Source organism: Lampetra fluviatilis, chromosome 71 (genome assembly GCF_964198595.1).
Source record: "Lampetra fluviatilis chromosome 71, kcLamFluv1.1, whole genome shotgun sequence".
Lineage (NCBI taxonomy): Eukaryota > Metazoa > Chordata > Hyperoartia > Petromyzontiformes > Petromyzontidae > Lampetra > Lampetra fluviatilis.
The window spans coordinates 2,906,887-2,913,487 of NC_136345.1; positions in this window are offsets into that span (position 1 = coordinate 2,906,887).

A 6,601-nucleotide genomic window follows, 5' to 3' on the forward strand; every position below is an offset into this window, starting at 1 on the left:
ACTCACACAGAGAGCCATAGACTCACTCATAGACTCACTCATAGACTCACTCATAGAGACACCCACAGACTCACTCACACAGTGAGCCATAGACTCACTCATAGACTCACTCATAGACTCACTCATAGAGTCACTCATAGACTCACTCATAGACTCACTCATAGACTCACTCATAGACTCACTCATACAGAGAGCCATAGACTCACTCATAGACTCACTCATAGACTCACTCATAGACTCACTCATAGAGACACTCACACAGAGAGCCATAGACTCACTCATAGACTCACTCATAGACTCACTCATAGACTCACTCATACAGAGAGCCATAGACTCACTCATAGACTCACTCATAGACTCACTCATAGACTCACTCATAGACTCACTCATAGAGACACTCACACAGAGAGCCATAGACTCACTCATAGACTCACTCATAGACTCACTCATAGACTCACTCATAGACTCACTCATAGACTCACTCATAGAGACACTCATAGACTCACTCATAGACTCACTCATAGACTCACTCATAGACTCACTCAAAGACTCACTCATAGAGACACTCATAGACTCACTCATAGACTCACTCATAGACTCACTCATAGAGACACTCACACAGAGAGCCATAGACTCACTCATAGACTCACTCATAGACTCACTCATAGACTCACTCATAGACTCACTCATAGAGACACTCACACAGAGAGCCATAGACTCACTCATAAACTCACTCACACAGAGAGACATAGACTCACTCACACAGAGAGCCATAGACTCACTCATAGACTCACTCATAGACTCACTCATAGACTCACTCATAGACTCACTCATAGACTCACTCATAGAGACACTCACACAGAGAGCCATAGACTCACTCATAGACTCACTCATAGACTCACTCATAGACTCACTCATAGACTCACTCATAGAGACACTCACACAGAGAGCCATAGACTCACTCATAAACTCACTCACACAGAGAGACATAGACTCACTCACACAGAGAGACATAGACTCACTCATAGACTCACTCATAGACTCACTCATAGACTCACTCATAGAGACACTCACACAGAGAGCCATAGACTCACTCATAGACTCACTCATAGACTCACTCATAGACTCACTCATAGACTCACTCATAGAGACACTCACACAGAGAGCCATAGACTCACTCATAGACTCACTCATAGACTCACTCATAGACTCACTCACACAGAGAGCCATAGACTCACTCATAGACTCACTCATAGACTCACTCATAGACTCACTCATAGAGACACTCACACAGAGAGCCATAGACTCACTCATAGACTCACTCATAGACTCACTCATAGAGACACCCACAGACTCACTCACACAGTGAGCCATAGACTCACTCATAGAGAGCCATAGACTCACACAGAGAGCCATAGACTCACTCACACAGAGAGCCATAGACTCACTCAGAGAGACACTCACACAGAGAGCCATAGACTCACACAGAGAGCCAGAGACTCACTCATAGACTCACTCATAGACTCACTCACACAGAGAGCCATAGACTCACTCATAGACTCACTCACACAGAGAGCCAGAGACTCACTCATAGACTCACTCATAGACTCACTCATAGACTCACTCATAGACTCACTCACACAGAGAGCCAGAGACTCACTCATAGACTCACTCATAGACTCACTCATAGACTCAATCATAGACTCACTCATAGACTCACTCACACAGAGAGCCAGAGACTCACTCATAGACTCACTCATAGACTCACTCATAGACTCACTCATAGACTCACTCACACAGAGAGCCAGAGACTCACTCATAGACTCACTCATAGACTCACTCATAGACTCACTCATAGAGACACCCACAGACTCACTCACACAGTGAGCCATAGACTCACTCATAGAGAGCCATAGACTCACACAGAGAGACACTCACACAGAGAGCCATAGACTCACTCACACAGAGAGCCATAGACTCACTCAGAGAGACACTCACACAGAGAGCCATAGACTCACACAGAGAGCCAGAAACTCACTCATAGACTCACTCATAGACTCACTCACACAGAGAGCCAGAGACTCACTCATAGACTCACTCATAGACTCACTCATAGACTCACTCACACAGAGAGACATAGATTCACACAGAGACCCATAGACTCACCACACAGAGAGCCAGAGACTCACTCATAGAGACACCCACAGACTCACTCATAGACTCACTCATAGACTCACTCATAGACTCACTCACACAGAGAGCCAGAGACTCACTCATAGACTCACTCATAGATTCACTCACACAGAGAGCCAGAGACTCACTCATAGACTCACTCATAGACTCACTCATAGACTCACTCATAGACTCACTCACACAGAGAGCCAGAGACTCACTCATAGACTCACTCATAGACTCACTCACACAGAGAGCCAGAGACTCACTCATAGACTCACTCATAGACTCACTCATAGACTCACTCATAGACTCACTCACACAGAGAGCCAGAGACTCACTCATAGACTCACTCATAGACTCACTCATAGACTCACTCATAGAGACACCCACAGACTCACTCACACAGTGAGCCATAGACTCACTCATAGAGAGCCATAGACTCACACAGAGAGACACTCACACAGAGAGCCATAGACTCACTCACACAGAGAGCCATAGACTCACTCAGAGAGACACTCACACAGAGAGCCATAGACTCACACAGAGAGCCAGAGACTCACTCATAGACTCACTCATAGACTCACTCACACAGAGAGCCAGAGACTCACTCATAGACTCACTCATAGACTCACTCATAGACTCACTCATAGACTCACTCATAGAGACACTCATAGACTCACTCATAGACTCACTCATAGACTCACTCATAGACTCACTCACACAGAGAGCCAGAGACTCACTCATAGACTCACTCATAGACTCACTCATAGACTCACTCATAGAGACACCCACAGACTCACTCACACAGTGAGCCATAGACTCACTCATAGAGAGCCATAGACTCACACAGAGAGACACTCACACAGAGAGCCATAGACTCACTCACACAGAGAGCCATAGACTCACTCAGAGAGACACTCACACAGAGAGCCATAGACTCACACAGAGAGCCAGAGACTCACTCATAGACTCACTCATAGACTCACTCACACAGAGAGCCAGAGACTCACTCATAGACTCACTCATAGACTCACTCATAGACTCACTCACACAGAGAGCCAGAGACTCACTCATAGACTCACTCATAGACTCACTCATAGACTCACTCATAGAGACACCCACAGACTCACTCACACAGTGAGCCATAGACTCACTCATAGAGAGCCATAGACTCACTCAGAGAGACACTCACACAGAGAGCCATAGACTCACACAGAGAGCCAGAGACTCACTCATAGACTCACTCTTAGACTCACTCACACAGAGAGCCAGAGACTCACTCATAGACTCACTCATAGACTCACTCATAGACTCACTCATAGACTCACTCACACAGAGAGACATAGATTCACACAGAGACCCATAGACTCACCACACAGAGAGCCAGAGACTCACTCATAGAGACACCCACAGACTCACTCATAGACTCACTCATAGACTCACTCATAGACTCACTCACACAGAGAGCCAGAGACTCACTCATAGACTCACTCATAGATTCACTCACACAGAGAGCCATAGACTCACACAGAGACCCATAGACTCACCACACAGAGAGCCAGAGACTCACTCATAGAGACACCCACAGACTCACTCACACAGAGAGCCATAGACTCACTCATAGAGAGCCATAGACTCACACAGAGAGCCATAGACTCACTCATAGACACACCAATAGACTCACTCACACAGAGAGCCATAGACTCACCACACAGAAAGCCATAGACTCACTCACACAGAGAGCCATAGACTCACTCACACAGAGAGCCATAGACTCACTCATAGAGAGCCATAGACTCACTCATAGAGAGCCATAGACTCACTCACACAGACACCCATAGATTCACACAGAGATCCATAGACTCACACAGAGAGCCATAGACTGACTGAGATGACTGAGACGAATGGCAGATGTACCACTTGTGCCCCCTACTGTGCCAACTTGCTGTGCTTTAGCCACCCGGCGCTCTGCTCGTTGTTGTGAGCGTCGCTCCTCCGCCCTCCGTTGTTGTTGGAGGGCGACTGCCTCCAACTGCCCAGTAGCGTCCTTCACGAGCCTCCTCCACTGAGGCCGATCTTGACACCGCTGGTACCAGTCATCGGCAAGTCCACTCAGCTCCACGTCCTCCTGTACCACATCACTCCATCTCTTCTCTAGCCCGTGTCACTCACACACTCACCCACTCACTCACTCACACACTCACCCACTCACTCACCCACTCACTCACCCACTCACTCACTCACTCACCCACCCACTCACCCACTCACTCACCCACCCACTCACTCACCCACACACTCACCCATCACTCCATCTCTTCTCTAGCCCGTGTCACTCACACACTCACCCACTCACTCACCCACTCACTCACACACTCACCCACTCACTCACTCACCCACCCACTCACTCACCCACACACTCACCCATCACTCCATCTCTTCTCTAGCCCGTGCCGCGCCCGTTTAGCCCCCTCGATCCGGCCGAACAAAAGCTGTTTGGGCATGCGGTGGCTGGGCATGCGGGCTACATGACCCAGCCAACGCAGCCTCGCCTGCCGGAGTTTAAACCAAGGATGGATCGTAGGCAGGCCAGCCTGAATGTTTGATGTTCCATTCGGGAGGTCCACGTTTCACAAGCGTAGAGAAGGGAGGGCATGACTGTGGCTGGCTGAGAAAACCCGAAGTTTCGTGTGGATCGACAGACCAGGTAGCTTCCACACAGCAGCGTTGCACAGCCAGTGAAATTATACTGGTGGGAACCTCCTGGTTACACCAGCCCACAGGGGATTATTGTGTCCGTCCGTCTGTCCGTTGTGCATCTAAAAATGGGAGGGGTGGGGCTGGGTGAAGAGGGGAGGGTGGGGAGGGTGGGGGAGGGCTGGGTGGGGAGAGGAGGGTGCGGAGGGGCTGGGTGGGGAGGGAGGGGCTGGGTGGGGAGGGTGGGGCTGGGTGGGGGGTGGGGCTGGGTGGAGAGGGGAGGGTGGGGAGGGGCTGGGTGGAGAGGGGAGGGTGGGGAGGGGCTGGGCGGGGAGGGTGGGGGGGTGGGAGGAGCTGGGTGGGGAGGGGCTGGGTGGGGAGGGTGGGGAGGGGTAGGAGTGGAGGGTGTGGAGGGGCTGGGTGGGGAGGGTGGGGAGGGGCTGGGTGGGGAGGGGCTGGGTGGGCAGGGAGGGGCTGGGTGGGGGGTGGGGCTGGGTGGGGAGGGGCTGGGTGGGCAGGGAGGGGCTGGGTGGGGGGTGGGGCTGGGTGGGGAGGGTGGAGCTGGGTGGAGGGTGGGAGGGGTGGGGCTGCGTGGAGAGGGGAGGGGTGGGGAGGGTGGGGAGAGGCTGGGTGGCGAGGGTGGGGCTGGGTGGGGGGTGGGAGGGGTGGGGCTGGGTGGGGTGGGGCTGGGTGGGGAGGGGCTGGTCACCCCGTGGTGCCCTTATAAAACTCAACGTTTCACCTACTCACGCCGGCTTGTTCCCGCCCTCACAGTCGGGCATATTTGCGGAATACACCACGCCGCCGTTGAGCCTGCAGGCCATTGACCGAGCAACCCAACGTTCCTACCAGCTCCCTCCGCAGGACAATGTGTTAATGCCACCCAACTTATTCGGAGTGAGACCTCCGCTGTCAAACCGGAGCTGGTCCTAAAACACAGTGCCCAGGTTTGGAAACAGGACCCTGCGGGGTGGGCTGGTAGGAACGAATAACCAAAGAATGTAAACATAATGTATTATTTACACTATGAGATCTCTTTTACCAGTGGCAAAATATAATGGTAGGTTTTTACCCTTTTAACTGGTACAAAACTGACACCTTTATTCAAGGCATCATGTTTGCAATGACCACAACACAAGTAGTCAACTCTCAATACTCTGACATTGCACTGTGTTTGAGTTGTACGCCTTCTGGTGTCATCTGGCCCTACACCAATGGGGACTAGGCTCTAAAGAAAGCCGTCGCGGGTGTGGGCCAATCAACTTCAAGGACAGTGCATATTATTATCCTTATCAGAGTTGCTTCTTTTTGTTTGCTTTATTGACTACTTGTGTTGTGGTCATTGCAAACATGATGCCTTGAATAAAGGTGTCAGTTTTGTACCAGTTAAAAGGGTAAAAACCTACCATTATAATGTATTATGACACTTGTTTAGCCACGAAAGCCCCACTGAGTCTAGAGGTTTTTGTAGGGTCCTGCCAAGTGTTTGCAGTAGGGGACGATGCTGCTACACCTAATCGGACGATACGAAGGGAGAGTTTGAGGCCTAGTTCTAGGCTTTAGGCCTAGCTGTAGGCTTTAGTGCGCTGTGAGTTAATTTTTAATTTAAATGTTTTAATTATCAATGTAAAAGCTTAAAATTTAAATGTTTCTATTTAAAAACATCAGGGAATGTAACATTATGAAACATTAACTCCCTTTCACACACGCGGGGGTACGATACGAAGGGAGA